The sequence below is a fragment of the Schistocerca serialis genome, unplaced genomic scaffold (genome assembly GCF_023864345.2).
Source record: "Schistocerca serialis cubense isolate TAMUIC-IGC-003099 unplaced genomic scaffold, iqSchSeri2.2 HiC_scaffold_262, whole genome shotgun sequence".
Lineage (NCBI taxonomy): Eukaryota > Metazoa > Arthropoda > Insecta > Orthoptera > Acrididae > Schistocerca > Schistocerca serialis.
Window position 1 is genome coordinate 1 of NW_026047830.1, and position 13,560 is coordinate 13,560.

Consider the following 13,560-nt stretch of genomic DNA (forward strand, 5'->3'; position numbering starts at 1 on the left):
ATTGCACTGCGCAAACTACGAAACGCTCCCCAAACATGGCACTCACCCATGCAGACGACTTTTCCGACTTTACACGACGCTCACGCAACGCTCACGCTAGTGACAGCCTTATTTAGAGCTTGACGTCGCGCCCAAGCGAGTGAGCACATTTCGCCGACGGCTTAGGCCGCCCACCTAGTGTGGCTGCTCGGTGTCTGCAGGCAGCGAGGGGCTGCAAGCTTCCCGTATTCGCGCCTATGTCACCTCTGCTTGCTTGTCAGAGACAGAGTATCGCAAAACATACAACTCACTCCATGAATTGATTGCTACGGCATCTGTCATCAGCAGTCACAACTAGCAACACCAGTAGCAGCCGACTGCACGTAAAGAATTGGAATGTGCAGTGGGATTTTTGTGAATTCGGCGCAAGGCTGATCTTTCCGACATACGTTTGAGAATCTTATGGGAACACGTGTACTGTTTCTAAATTAAGTGTAGTGGTGGGAGGAGGGTACTTCCTGCGCATTACAGCACGCTTGCCAATTGTGGCTGCTAATCGTTCGCTCGTATCTGCCTTGACACATTTTCTGGCTGTGAATTATTCCACTTGCATGGCAGTGTGCGCATGTTGGTGTGTTAAAAATTCTGGAGGCGCTGGGTATCGATCCCAGTACCTCTCGCATGCTAAGCGAGCGCTCTACCATCTGAGCTACGCCCCCTGCTGACGAACTGCGCTACATACAGCCATATCAATTGCACAGACCCTTGCACTCCAATTATTCCGCAGACAAACACTACTCTCAATGTGTCTGTGAGGGTGTCTTTCAGGTTTCCTGGATTCTGTATCGAATCGTAGTCGGCCAAAATCAAAGTGGCACGCACGACGTCGAAAATAGCGTTCGGCCAACGCTCTGAGGTAGACGAAAGTGTTGTTCACTCTCTAGACTTCACTGAGGTTAGGCCGTTTTACCTAAGGCAGATTTGCACTCGATGACACCTCGACAACAGCCGGTCCTCACATTTACGTCTTGCTCTCCTTACGTCAGTATACGAGTCTGTGACGCTGGCTTTGCAACATCTTGCGTGCCTTTAGGCTCGCCGCGACCAACACTTGCCACGAACTGACCACAAAACATGGAGGCGCCGGGGCTTGAACCTGGGACCTTTCACATGCAAAGCGAACGCTCTACCAACTGAGCTACGCCCCCAAGCACAACCAAACTGCGCTGTTCTCCATTCTTTACTACTCTTATGTGCACGGACACGATGGTTGGTTGGTTTGCAGGGCTGAAGGGAACAGAGTACAAAGGCGCGGACGCGTTCATATACACAAGAGTTCCAAGTAGTTTCGATGCTCTGGTATTACGACTGCAAATTCCGTCCGTTTTTAACGTCTTAAATTGAAGGGGCAGTCACAAGTTGCTCTGTTTTCACTCCATGTCGACAATCACACAGCACCTGAGGTAACAAGCACATCTGAAGCCCATTGTGCACTCGACTGTTCATGCCAACTCACTGCCTCGCACTTTACTACTGTGTACCACTCTTGTCGTCCAACTGCAAAAGACTGGGCCACAACAAGTTTCCGCGTCTCCATTGCACTGCGCAAACTACGAAACGCTCCCCAAACATGGCACTCACCCATGCAGACGACTTTTCCGACTTTACACGACGCTCACGCAACGCTCACGCTAGTGACAGCCTTATTTAGAGCTTGACGTCGCGCCCAAGCGAGTGAGCACATTTCGCCGACGGCTTAGGCCGCCCACCTAGTGTGGCTGCTCGGTGTCTGCAGGCAGCGAGGGGCTGCAAGCTTCCCGTATTCGCGCCTATGTCACCTCTGCTTGCTTGTCAGAGACAGAGTATCGCAAAACATACAACTCACTCCATGAATTGATTGCTACGGCATCTGTCATCAGCAGTCACAACTAGCAACACCAGTAGCAGCCGACTGCACGTAAAGAATTGGAATGTGCAGTGGGATTTTTGTGAATTCGGCGCAAGGCTGATCTTTCCGACATACGTTTGAGAATCTTATGGGAACACGTGTACTGTTTCTAAATTAAGTGTAGTGGTGGGAGGAGGGTACTTCCTGCGCATTACAGCACGCTTGCCAATTGTGGCTGCTAATCGTTCGCTCGTATCTGCCTTGACACATTTTCTGGCTGTGAATTATTCCACTTGCATGGCAGTGTGCGCATGTTGGTGTGTTAAAAATTCTGGAGGCGCTGGGTATCGATCCCAGTACCTCTCGCATGCTAAGCGAGCGCTCTACCATCTGAGCTACGCCCCCTGCTGACGAACTGCGCTACATACAGCCATATCAATTGCACAGACCCTTGCACTCCAATTATTCCGCAGACAAACACTACTCTCAATGTGTCTGTGAGGGTGTCTTTCAGGTTTCCTGGATTCTGTATCGAATCGTAGTCGGCCAAAATCAAAGTGGCACGCACGACGTCGAAAATAGCGTTCGGCCAACGCTCTGAGGTAGACGAAAGTGTTGTTCACTCTCTAGACTTCACTGAGGTTAGGCCGTTTTACCTAAGGCAGATTTGCACTCGATGACACCTCGACAACAGCCGGTCCTCACATTTACGTCTTGCTCTCCTTACGTCAGTATACGAGTCTGTGACGCTGGCTTTGCAACATCTTGCGTGCCTTTAGGCTCGCCGCGACCAACACTTGCCACGAACTGACCACAAAACATGGAGGCGCCGGGGCTTGAACCTGGGACCTTTCACATGCAAAGCGAACGCTCTACCAACTGAGCTACGCCCCCAAGCACAACCAAACTGCGCTGTTCTCCATTCTTTACTACTCTTATGTGCACGGACACGATGGTTGGTTGGTTTGCAGGGCTGAAGGGAACAGAGTACAAAGGCGCGGACGCGTTCATATACACAAGAGTTCCAAGTAGTTTCGATGCTCTGGTATTACGACTGCAAATTCCGTCCGTTTTTAACGTCTTAAATTGAAGGGGCAGTCACAAGTTGCTCTGTTTTCACTCCATGTCGACAATCACACAGCACCTGAGGTAACAAGCACATCTGAAGCCCCATTGTGCACTCGACTGTTCATGCCAACTCACTGCCTCGCACTTTACTACTGTGTACCACTCTTGTCGTCCAACTGCAAAAGACTGGGCCACAACAAGTTTCCGCGTCTCCATTGCACTGCGCAAACTACGAAACGCTCCCCAAACATGGCACTCACCCATGCAGACGACTTTTCCGACTTTACACGACGCTCACGCAACGCTCACGCTAGTGACAGCCTTATTTAGAGCTTGACGTCGCGCCCAAGCGAGTGAGCACATTTCGCCTACGGCTTAGGCCGCCCACCTAGTGTGGCTGCTCGGTGTCTGCAGGCAGCGAGGGGCTGCAAGCTTCCCGTATTCGCGCCTATGTCACCTCTGCTTGCTTGTCAGAGACAGAGTATCGCAAAACATACAACTCACTCCATGAATTGATTGCTACGGCATCTGTCATCAGCAGTCACAACTAGCAACACCAGTAGCAGCCGACTGCACGTAAAGAATTGGAATGTGCAGTGGGATTTTTGTGAATTCGGCGCAAGGCTGATCTTTCCGACATACGTTTGAGAATCTTATGGGAACACGTGTACTGTTTCTAAATTAAGTGTAGTGGTGGGAGGAGGGTACTTCCTGCGCATTACAGCACGCTTGCCAATTGTGGCTGCTAATCGTTCCTCGTATCTGCCTTGACACATTTTCTGGCTGTGAATTATTCCACTTGCATGGCAGTGTGCGCATGTTGGTGTGTTAAAAATTCTGGAGGCGCTGGGTATCGATCCCAGTACCTCTCGCATGCTAAGCGAGCGCTCTACCATCTGAGCTACGCCCCCTGCTGACGAACTGCGCTACATACAGCCATATCAATTGCACAGACCCTTGCACTCCAATTATTCCGCAGACAAACACTACTCTCAATGTGTCTGTGAGGGTGTCTTTCAGGTTTCCTGGATTCTGTATCGAATCGTAGTCGGCCAAAATCAAAGTGGCACGCACGACGTCGAAAATAGCGTTCGGCCAACGCTCTGAGGTAGACGAAAGTGTTGTTCACTCTCTAGACTTCACTGAGGTTAGGCCGTTTTACCTAAGGCAGATTTGCACTCGATGACACCTCGACAACAGCCGGTCCTCACATTTACGTCTTGCTCTCCTTACGTCAGTATACGAGTCTGTGACGCTGGCTTTGCAACATCTTGCGTGCCTTTAGGCTCGCCGCGACCAACACTTGCCACGAACTGACCACAAAACATGGAGGCGCCGGGGCTTGAACCCGGGACCTTTCACATGCAAAGCGAACGCTCTACCAACTGAGCTACGCCCCCAAGCACAACCAAACTGCGCTGTTCTCCATTCTTTACTACTCTTATGTGCACGGACACGATGGTTGGTTGGTTTGCAGGGCTGAAGGGAACAGAGTACAAAGGCGCGGACGCGTTCATATACACAAGAGTTCCAAGTAGTTTCGATGCTCTGGTATTACGACTGCAAATTCCGTCCGTTTTTAACGTCTTCAATTGAAGGGGCAGTCACAAGTTGCTCTGTTTTCACTCCATGTCGACAATCACACAGCACCTGAGGTAACAAGCACATCTGAAGCCCCATTGTGCACTCGACTGTTCATGCCAACTCACTGCCTCGCACTTTACTACTGTGTACCACTCTTGTCGTCCAACTGCAAAAGACTGGGCCACAACAAGTTTCCGCGTCTCCATTGCACTGCGCAAACTACGAAACGCTCCCCAAACATGGCACTCACCCATGCAGACGACTTTTCCGACTTTACACGACGCTCACGCAACGCTCACGCTAGTGACAGCCTTATTTAGAGCTTGACGTCGCGCCCAAGCGAGTGAGCACATTTCGCCTACGGCTTAGGCCGCCCACCTAGTGTGGCTGCTCGGTGTCTGCAGGCAGCGAGGGGCTGCAAGCTTCCCGTATTCGCGCCTATGTCACCTCTGCTTGCTTGTCAGAGACAGAGTATCGCAAAACATACAACTCACTCCATGAATTGATTGCTACGGCATCTGTCATCAGCAGTCACAACTAGCAACACCAGTAGCAGCCGACTGCACGTAAAGAATTGGAATGTGCAGTGGGATTTTTGTGAATTCGGCGCAAGGCTGATCTTTCCGACATACGTTTGAGAATCTTATGGGAACACGTGTACTGTTTCTAAATTAAGTGTAGTGGTGGGAGGAGGGTACTTCCTGCGCATTACAGCACGCTTGCCAATTGTGGCTGCTAATCGTTCGCTCGTATCTGCCTTGACACATTTTCTGGCTGTGAATTATTCCACTTGCATGGCAGTGTGCGCATGTTGGTGTGTTAAAAATTCTGGAGGCGCTGGGTATCGATCCCAGTACCTCTCGCATGCTAAGCGAGCGCTCTACCATCTGAGCTACGCCCCCTGCTGACGAACTGCGCTACATACAGCCATATCAATTGCACAGACCCTTGCACTCCAATTATTCCGCAGACAAACACTACTCTCAATGTGTCTGTGAGGGTGTCTTTCAGGTTTCCTGGATTCTGTATCGAATCGTAGTCGGCCAAAATCAAAGTGGCACGCACGACGTCGAAAATAGCGTTCGGCCAACGCTCTGAGGTAGACGAAAGTGTTGTTCACTCTCTAGACTTCACTGAGGTTAGGCCGTTTTACCTAAGGCAGATTTGCACTCGATGACACCTCGACAACAGCCGGTCCTCACATTTACGTCTTGCTCTCCTTACGTCAGTATACGAGTCTGTGACGCTGGCTTTGCAACATCTTGCGTGCCTTTAGGCTCGCCGCGACCAACACTTGCCACGAACTGACCACAAAACATGGAGGCGCCGGGGCTTGAACCCGGGACCTTTCACATGCAAAGCGAACGCTCTACCAACTGAGCTACGCCCCCAAGCACAACCAAACTGCGCTGTTCTCCATTCTTTACTACTCTTATGTGCACGGACACGATGGTTGGTTGGTTTGCAGGGCTGAAGGGAACAGAGTACAAAGGCGCGGACGCGTTCATATACACAAGAGTTCCAAGTAGTTTCGATGCTCTGGTATTACGACTGCAAATTCCGTCCGTTTTTAACGTCTTCAATTGAAGGGGCAGTCACAAGTTGCTCTGTTTTCACTCCATGTCGACAATCACACAGCACCTGAGGTAACAAGCACATCTGAAGCCCCATTGTGCACTCGACTGTTCATGCCAACTCACTGCCTCGCACTTTACTACTGTGTACCACTCTTGTCGTCCAACTGCAAAAGACTGGGCCACAACAAGTTTCCGCGTCTCCATTGCACTGCGCAAACTACGAAACGCTCCCCAAACATGGCACTCACCCATGCAGACGACTTTTCCGACTTTACACGACGCTCACGCAACGCTCACGCTAGTGACAGCCTTATTTAGAGCTTGACGTCGCGCCCAAGCGAGTGAGCACATTTCGCCGACGGCTTAGGCCGCCCACCTAGTGTGGCTGCTCGGTGTCTGCAGGCAGCGAGGGGCTGCAAGCTTCCCGTATTCGCGCCTATGTCACCTCTGCTTGCTTGTCAGAGACAGAGTATCGCAAAACATACAACTCACTCCATGAATTGATTGCTACGGCATCTGTCATCAGCAGTCACAACTAGCAACACCAGTAGCAGCCGACTGCACGTAAAGAATTGGAATGTGCAGTGGGATTTTTGTGAATTCGGCGCAAGGCTGATCTTTCCGACATACGTTTGAGAATCTTATGGGAACACGTGTACTGTTTCTAAATTAAGTGTAGTGGTGGGAGGAGGGTACTTCCTGCGCATTACAGCACGCTTGCCAATTGTGGCTGCTAATCGTTCGCTCGTATCTGCCTTGACACATTTTCTGGCTGTGAATTATTCCACTTGCATGGCAGTGTGCGCATGTTGGTGTGTTAAAAATTCTGGAGGCGCTGGGTATCGATCCCAGTACCTCTCGCATGCTAAGCGAGCGCTCTACCATCTGAGCTACGCCCCCTGCTGACGAACTGCGCTACATACAGCCATATCAATTGCACAGACCCTTGCACTCCAATTATTCCGCAGACAAACACTACTCTCAATGTGTCTGTGAGGGTGTCTTTCAGGTTTCCTGGATTCTGTATCGAATCGTAGTCGGCCAAAATCAAAGTGGCACGCACGACGTCGAAAATAGCGTTCGGCCAACGCTCTGAGGTAGACGAAAGTGTTGTTCACTCTCTAGACTTCACTGAGGTTAGGCCGTTTTACCTAAGGCAGATTTGCACTCGATGACACCTCGACAACAGCCGGTCCTCACATTTACGTCTTGCTCTCCTTACGTCAGTATACGAGTCTGTGACGCTGGCTTTGCAACATCTTGCGTGCCTTTAGGCTCGCCGCGACCAACACTTGCCACGAACTGACCACAAAACATGGAGGCGCCGGGGCTTGAACCCGGGACCTTTCACATGCAAAGCGAACGCTCTACCAACTGAGCTACGCCCCCAAGCACAACCAAACTGCGCTGTTCTCCATTCTTTACTACTCTTATGTGCACGGACACGATGGTTGGTTGGTTTGCAGGGCTGAAGGGAACAGAGTACAAAGGCGCGGACGCGTTCATATACACAAGAGTTCCAAGTAGTTTCGATGCTCTGGTATTACGACTGCAAATTCCGTCCGTTTTTAACGTCTTAAATTGAAGGGGCAGTCACAAGTTGCTCTGTTTTCACTCCATGTCGACAATCACACAGCACCTGAGGTAACAAGCACATCTGAAGCCCCATTGTGCACTCGACTGTTCATGCCAACTCACTGCCTCGCACTTTACTACTGTGTACCACTCTTGTCGTCCAACTGCAAAAGACTGGGCCACAACAAGTTTCCGCGTCTCCATTGCACTGCGCAAACTACGAAACGCTCCCCAAACATGGCACTCACCCATGCAGACGACTTTTCCGACTTTACACGACGCTCACGCAACGCTCACGCTAGTGACAGCCTTATTTAGAGCTTGACGTCGCGCCCAAGCGAGTGAGCACATTTCGCCTACGGCTTAGGCCGCCCACCTAGTGTGGCTGCTCGGTGTCTGCAGGCAGCGAGGGGCTGCAAGCTTCCCGTATTCGCGCCTATGTCACCTCTGCTTGCTTGTCAGAGACAGAGTATCGCAAAACATACAACTCACTCCATGAATTGATTGCTACGGCATCTGTCATCAGCAGTCACAACTAGCAACACCAGTAGCAGCCGACTGCACGTAAAGAATTGGAATGTGCAGTGGGATTTTTGTGAATTCGGCGCAAGGCTGATCTTTCCGACATACGTTTGAGAATCTTATGGGAACACGTGTACTGTTTCTAAATTAAGTGTAGTGGTGGGAGGAGGGTACTTCCTGCGCATTACAGCACGCTTGCCAATTGTGGCTGCTAATCGTTCGCTCGTATCTGCCTTGACACATTTTCTGGCTGTGAATTATTCCACTTGCATGGCAGTGTGCGCATGTTGGTGTGTTAAAAATTCTGGAGGCGCTGGGTATCGATCCCAGTACCTCTCGCATGCTAAGCGAGCGCTCTACCATCTGAGCTACGCCCCCTGCTGACGAACTGCGCTACATACAGCCATATCAATTGCACAGACCCTTGCACTCCAATTATTCCGCAGACAAACACTACTCTCAATGTGTCTGTGAGGGTGTCTTTCAGGTTTCCTGGATTCTGTATCGAATCGTAGTCGGCCAAAATCAAAGTGGCACGCACGACGTCGAAAATAGCGTTCGGCCAACGCTCTGAGGTAGACGAAAGTGTTGTTCACTCTCTAGACTTCACTGAGGTTAGGCCGTTTTACCTAAGGCAGATTTGCACTCGATGACACCTCGACAACAGCCGGTCCTCACATTTACGTCTTGCTCTCCTTACGTCAGTATACGAGTCTGTGACGCTGGCTTTGCAACATCTTGCGTGCCTTTAGGCTCGCCGCGACCAACACTTGCCACGAACTGACCACAAAACATGGAGGCGCCGGGGCTTGAACCCGGGACCTTTCACATGCAAAGCGAACGCTCTACCAACTGAGCTACGCCCCCAAGCACAACCAAACTGCGCTGTTCTCCATTCTTTACTACTCTTATGTGCACGGACACGATGGTTGGTTGGTTTGCAGGGCTGAAGGGAACAGAGTACAAAGGCGCGGACGCGTTCATATACACAAGAGTTCCAAGTAGTTTCGATGCTCTGGTATTACGACTGCAAATTCCGTCCGTTTTTAACGTCTTCAATTGAAGGGGCAGTCACAAGTTGCTCTGTTTTCACTCCATGTCGACAATCACACAGCACCTGAGGTAACAAGCACATCTGAAGCCCCATTGTGCACTCGACTGTTCATGCCAACTCACTGCCTCGCACTTTACTACTGTGTACCACTCTTGTCGTCCAACTGCAAAAGACTGGGCCACAACAAGTTTCCGCGTCTCCATTGCACTGCGCAAACTACGAAACGCTCCCCAAACATGGCACTCACCCATGCAGACGACTTTTCCGACTTTACACGACGCTCACGCAACGCTCACGCTAGTGACAGCCTTATTTAGAGCTTGACGTCGCGCCCAAGCGAGTGAGCACATTTCGCCTACGGCTTAGGCCGCCCACCTAGTGTGGCTGCTCGGTGTCTGCAGGCAGCGAGGGGCTGCAAGCTTCCCGTATTCGCGCCTATGTCACCTCTGCTTGCTTGTCAGAGACAGAGTATCGCAAAACATACAACTCACTCCATGAATTGATTGCTACGGCATCTGTCATCAGCAGTCACAACTAGCAACACCAGTAGCAGCCGACTGCACGTAAAGAATTGGAATGTGCAGTGGGATTTTTGTGAATTCGGCGCAAGGCTGATCTTTCCGACATACGTTTGAGAATCTTATGGGAACACGTGTACTGTTTCTAAATTAAGTGTAGTGGTGGGAGGAGGGTACTTCCTGCGCATTACAGCACGCTTGCCAATTGTGGCTGCTAATCGTTCGCTCGTATCTGCCTTGACACATTTTCTGGCTGTGAATTATTCCACTTGCATGGCAGTGTGCGCATGTTGGTGTGTTAAAAATTCTGGAGGCGCTGGGTATCGATCCCAGTACCTCTCGCATGCTAAGCGAGCGCTCTACCATCTGAGCTACGCCCCCTGCTGACGAACTGCGCTACATACAGCCATATCAATTGCACAGACCCTTGCACTCCAATTATTCCGCAGACAAACACTACTCTCAATGTGTCTGTGAGGGTGTCTTTCAGGTTTCCTGGATTCTGTATCGAATCGTAGTCGGCCAAAATCAAAGTGGCACGCACGACGTCGAAAATAGCGTTCGGCCAACGCTCTGAGGTAGACGAAAGTGTTGTTCACTCTCTAGACTTCACTGAGGTTAGGCCGTTTTACCTAAGGCAGATTTGCACTCGATGACACCTCGACAACAGCCGGTCCTCACATTTACGTCTTGCTCTCCTTACGTCAGTATACGAGTCTGTGACGCTGGCTTTGCAACATCTTGCGTGCCTTTAGGCTCGCCGCGACCAACACTTGCCACGAACTGACCACAAAACATGGAGGCGCCGGGGCTTGAACCCGGGACCTTTCACATGCAAAGCGAACGCTCTACCAACTGAGCTACGCCCCCAAGCACAACCAAACTGCGCTGTTCTCCATTCTTTACTACTCTTATGTGCACGGACACGATGGTTGGTTGGTTTGCAGGGCTGAAGGGAACAGAGTACAAAGGCGCGGACGCGTTCATATACACAAGAGTTCCAAGTAGTTTCGATGCTCTGGTATTACGACTGCAAATTCCGTCCGTTTTTAACGTCTTCAATTGAAGGGGCAGTCACAAGTTGCTCTGTTTTCACTCCATGTCGACAATCACACAGCACCTGAGGTAACAAGCACATCTGAAGCCCCATTGTGCACTCGACTGTTCATGCCAACTCACTGCCTCGCACTTTACTACTGTGTACCACTCTTGTCGTCCAACTGCAAAAGACTGGGCCACAACAAGTTTCCGCGTCTCCATTGCACTGCGCAAACTACGAAACGCTCCCCAAACATGGCACTCACCCATGCAGACGACTTTTCCGACTTTACACGACGCTCACGCTAGTGACAGCCTTATTTAGAGCTTGACGTCGCGCCCAAGCGAGTGAGCACATTTCGCCGACGGCTTAGGCCGCCCACCTAGTGTGGCTGCTCGGTGTCTGCAGGCAGCGAGGGGCTGCAAGCTTCCCGTATTCGCGCCTATGTCACCTCTGCTTGCTTGTCAGAGACAGAGTATCGCAAAACATACAACTCACTCCATGAATTGATTGCTACGGCATCTGTCATCAGCAGTCACAACTAGCAACACCAGTAGCAGCCGACTGCACGTAAAGAATTGGAATGTGCAGTGGGATTTTTGTGAATTCGGCGCAAGGCTGATCTTTCCGACATACGTTTGAGAATCTTATGGGAACACGTGTACTGTTTCTAAATTAAGTGTAGTGGTGGGAGGAGGGTACTTCCTGCGCATTACAGCACGCTTGCCAATTGTGGCTGCTAATCGTTCGCTCGTATCTGCCTTGACACATTTTCTGGCTGTGAATTATTCCACTTGCATGGCAGTGTGCGCATGTTGGTGTGTTAAAAATTCTGGAGGCGCTGGGTATCGATCCCAGTACCTCTCGCATGCTAAGCGAGCGCTCTACCATCTGAGCTACGCCCCCTGCTGACGAACTGCGCTACATACAGCCATATCAATTGCACAGACCCTTGCACTCCAATTATTCCGCAGACAAACACTACTCTCAATGTGTCTGTGAGGGTGTCTTTCAGGTTTCCTGGATTCTGTATCGAATCGTAGTCGGCCAAAATCAAAGTGGCACGCACGACGTCGAAAATAGCGTTCGGCCAACGCTCTGAGGTAGACGAAAGTGTTGTTCACTCTCTAGACTTCACTGAGGTTAGGCCGTTTTACCTAAGGCAGATTTGCACTCGATGACACCTCGACAACAGCCGGTCCTCACATTTACGTCTTGCTCTCCTTACGTCAGTATACGAGTCTGTGACGCTGGCTTTGCAACATCTTGCGTGCCTTTAGGCTCGCCGCGACCAACACTTGCCACGAACTGACCACAAAACATGGAGGCGCCGGGGCTTGAACCTGGGACCTTTCACATGCAAAGCGAACGCTCTACCAACTGAGCTACGCCCCCAAGCACAACCAAACTGCGCTGTTCTCCATTCTTTACTACTCTTATGTGCACGGACACGATGGTTGGTTGGTTTGCAGGGCTGAAGGGAACAGAGTACAAAGGCGCGGACGCGTTCATATACACAAGAGTTCCAAGTAGTTTCGATGCTCTGGTATTACGACTGCAAATTCCGTCCGTTTTTAACGTCTTAAATTGAAGGGGCAGTCACAAGTTGCTCTGTTTTCACTCCATGTCGACAATCACACAGCACCTGAGGTAACAAGCACATCTGAAGCCCCATTGTGCACTCGACTGTTCATGCCAACTCACTGCCTCGCACTTTACTACTGTGTACCACTCTTGTCGTCCAACTGCAAAAGACTGGGCCACAACAAGTTTCCGCGTCTCCATTGCACTGCGCAAACTACGAAACGCTCCCCAAACATGGCACTCACCCATGCAGACGACTTTTCCGACTTTACACGACGCTCACGCAACGCTCACGCTAGTGACAGCCTTATTTAGAGCTTGACGTCGCGCCCAAGCGAGTGAGCACATTTCGCCTACGGCTTAGGCCGCCCACCTAGTGTGGCTGCTCGGTGTCTGCAGGCAGCGAGGGGCTGCAAGCTTCCCGTATTCGCGCCTATGTCACCTCTGCTTGCTTGTCAGAGACAGAGTATCGCAAAACATACAACTCACTCCATGAATTGATTGCTACGGCATCTGTCATCAGCAGTCACAACTAGCAACACCAGTAGCAGCCGACTGCACGTAAAGAATTGGAATGTGCAGTGGGATTTTTGTGAATTCGGCGCAAGGCTGATCTTTCCGACATACGTTTGAGAATCTTATGGGAACACGTGTACTGTTTCTAAATTAAGTGTAGTGGTGGGAGGAGGGTACTTCCTGCGCATTACAGCACGCTTGCCAATTGTGGCTGCTAATCGTTCGCTCGTATCTGCCTTGACACATTTTCTGGCTGTGAATTATTCCACTTGCATGGCAGTGTGCGCATGTTGGTGTGTTAAAAATTCTGGAGGCGCTGGGTATCGATCCCAGTACCTCTCGCATGCTAAGCGAGCGCTCTACCATCTGAGCTACGCCCCCTGCTGACGAACTGCGCTACATACAGCCATATCAATTGCACAGACCCTTGCACTCCAATTATTCCGCAGACAAACACTACTCTCAATGTGTCTGTGAGGGTGTCTTTCAGGTTTCCTGGATTCTGTATCGAATCGTAGTCGGCCAAAATCAAAGTGGCACGCACGACGTCGAAAATAGCGTTCGGCCAACGCTCTGAGGTAGACGAAAGTGTTGTTCACTCTCTAGACTTCACTGAGGTTAGGCCGTTTTACCTAAGGCAGATTTGCACTCGATGA

General features: G+C 50.7%; 17 non-coding genes across 17 annotated transcripts; all 17 read right to left on the reverse strand.

The window, feature by feature from the left end:
• Positions 1 to 625: 625 nt before the first annotated feature.
• On the reverse strand, positions 626 to 698 carry Trnaa-agc (transfer RNA alanine (anticodon AGC)). The gene has a single exon. It is a non-coding gene; the product is annotated as a tRNA-Ala (tRNA).
• A 416-nt stretch (positions 699 to 1,114) lies between these two features.
• Trnaa-ugc (transfer RNA alanine (anticodon UGC)) lies at positions 1,115 to 1,187 on the reverse strand. The gene has a single exon. It is a non-coding gene; the product is annotated as a tRNA-Ala (tRNA).
• Positions 1,188 to 2,199: 1,012 nt separating this feature from the next.
• Positions 2,200 to 2,272, reverse strand: Trnaa-agc (transfer RNA alanine (anticodon AGC)). The gene has a single exon. It is a non-coding gene; the product is annotated as a tRNA-Ala (tRNA).
• A 416-nt stretch (positions 2,273 to 2,688) lies between these two features.
• Trnaa-ugc (transfer RNA alanine (anticodon UGC)) lies at positions 2,689 to 2,761 on the reverse strand. The gene has a single exon. It is a non-coding gene; the product is annotated as a tRNA-Ala (tRNA).
• A 1,012-nt stretch (positions 2,762 to 3,773) lies between these two features.
• On the reverse strand, positions 3,774 to 3,846 carry Trnaa-agc (transfer RNA alanine (anticodon AGC)). The gene has a single exon. It is a non-coding gene; the product is annotated as a tRNA-Ala (tRNA).
• Positions 3,847 to 4,262: 416 nt separating this feature from the next.
• On the reverse strand, positions 4,263 to 4,335 carry Trnaa-ugc (transfer RNA alanine (anticodon UGC)). Its single transcript has one exon. It is a non-coding gene; the product is annotated as a tRNA-Ala (tRNA).
• Positions 4,336 to 5,348: 1,013 nt separating this feature from the next.
• Positions 5,349 to 5,421, reverse strand: Trnaa-agc (transfer RNA alanine (anticodon AGC)). The gene has a single exon. It is a non-coding gene; the product is annotated as a tRNA-Ala (tRNA).
• A 416-nt stretch (positions 5,422 to 5,837) lies between these two features.
• Trnaa-ugc (transfer RNA alanine (anticodon UGC)) lies at positions 5,838 to 5,910 on the reverse strand. The gene has a single exon. It is a non-coding gene; the product is annotated as a tRNA-Ala (tRNA).
• Positions 5,911 to 6,923: 1,013 nt separating this feature from the next.
• Positions 6,924 to 6,996, reverse strand: Trnaa-agc (transfer RNA alanine (anticodon AGC)). Its single transcript has one exon. It is a non-coding gene; the product is annotated as a tRNA-Ala (tRNA).
• Positions 6,997 to 7,412: 416 nt separating this feature from the next.
• On the reverse strand, positions 7,413 to 7,485 carry Trnaa-ugc (transfer RNA alanine (anticodon UGC)). The gene has a single exon. It is a non-coding gene; the product is annotated as a tRNA-Ala (tRNA).
• A 1,013-nt stretch (positions 7,486 to 8,498) lies between these two features.
• On the reverse strand, positions 8,499 to 8,571 carry Trnaa-agc (transfer RNA alanine (anticodon AGC)). The gene has a single exon. It is a non-coding gene; the product is annotated as a tRNA-Ala (tRNA).
• A 416-nt stretch (positions 8,572 to 8,987) lies between these two features.
• On the reverse strand, positions 8,988 to 9,060 carry Trnaa-ugc (transfer RNA alanine (anticodon UGC)). The gene has a single exon. It is a non-coding gene; the product is annotated as a tRNA-Ala (tRNA).
• Positions 9,061 to 10,073: 1,013 nt separating this feature from the next.
• On the reverse strand, positions 10,074 to 10,146 carry Trnaa-agc (transfer RNA alanine (anticodon AGC)). The gene has a single exon. It is a non-coding gene; the product is annotated as a tRNA-Ala (tRNA).
• Positions 10,147 to 10,562: 416 nt separating this feature from the next.
• On the reverse strand, positions 10,563 to 10,635 carry Trnaa-ugc (transfer RNA alanine (anticodon UGC)). The gene has a single exon. It is a non-coding gene; the product is annotated as a tRNA-Ala (tRNA).
• Positions 10,636 to 11,637: 1,002 nt separating this feature from the next.
• Trnaa-agc (transfer RNA alanine (anticodon AGC)) lies at positions 11,638 to 11,710 on the reverse strand. Its single transcript has one exon. It is a non-coding gene; the product is annotated as a tRNA-Ala (tRNA).
• Positions 11,711 to 12,126: 416 nt separating this feature from the next.
• Positions 12,127 to 12,199, reverse strand: Trnaa-ugc (transfer RNA alanine (anticodon UGC)). The gene has a single exon. It is a non-coding gene; the product is annotated as a tRNA-Ala (tRNA).
• Positions 12,200 to 13,212: 1,013 nt separating this feature from the next.
• Trnaa-agc (transfer RNA alanine (anticodon AGC)) lies at positions 13,213 to 13,285 on the reverse strand. Its single transcript has one exon. It is a non-coding gene; the product is annotated as a tRNA-Ala (tRNA).
• Between the last annotated feature and the right edge of the window lie 275 nt (positions 13,286 to 13,560).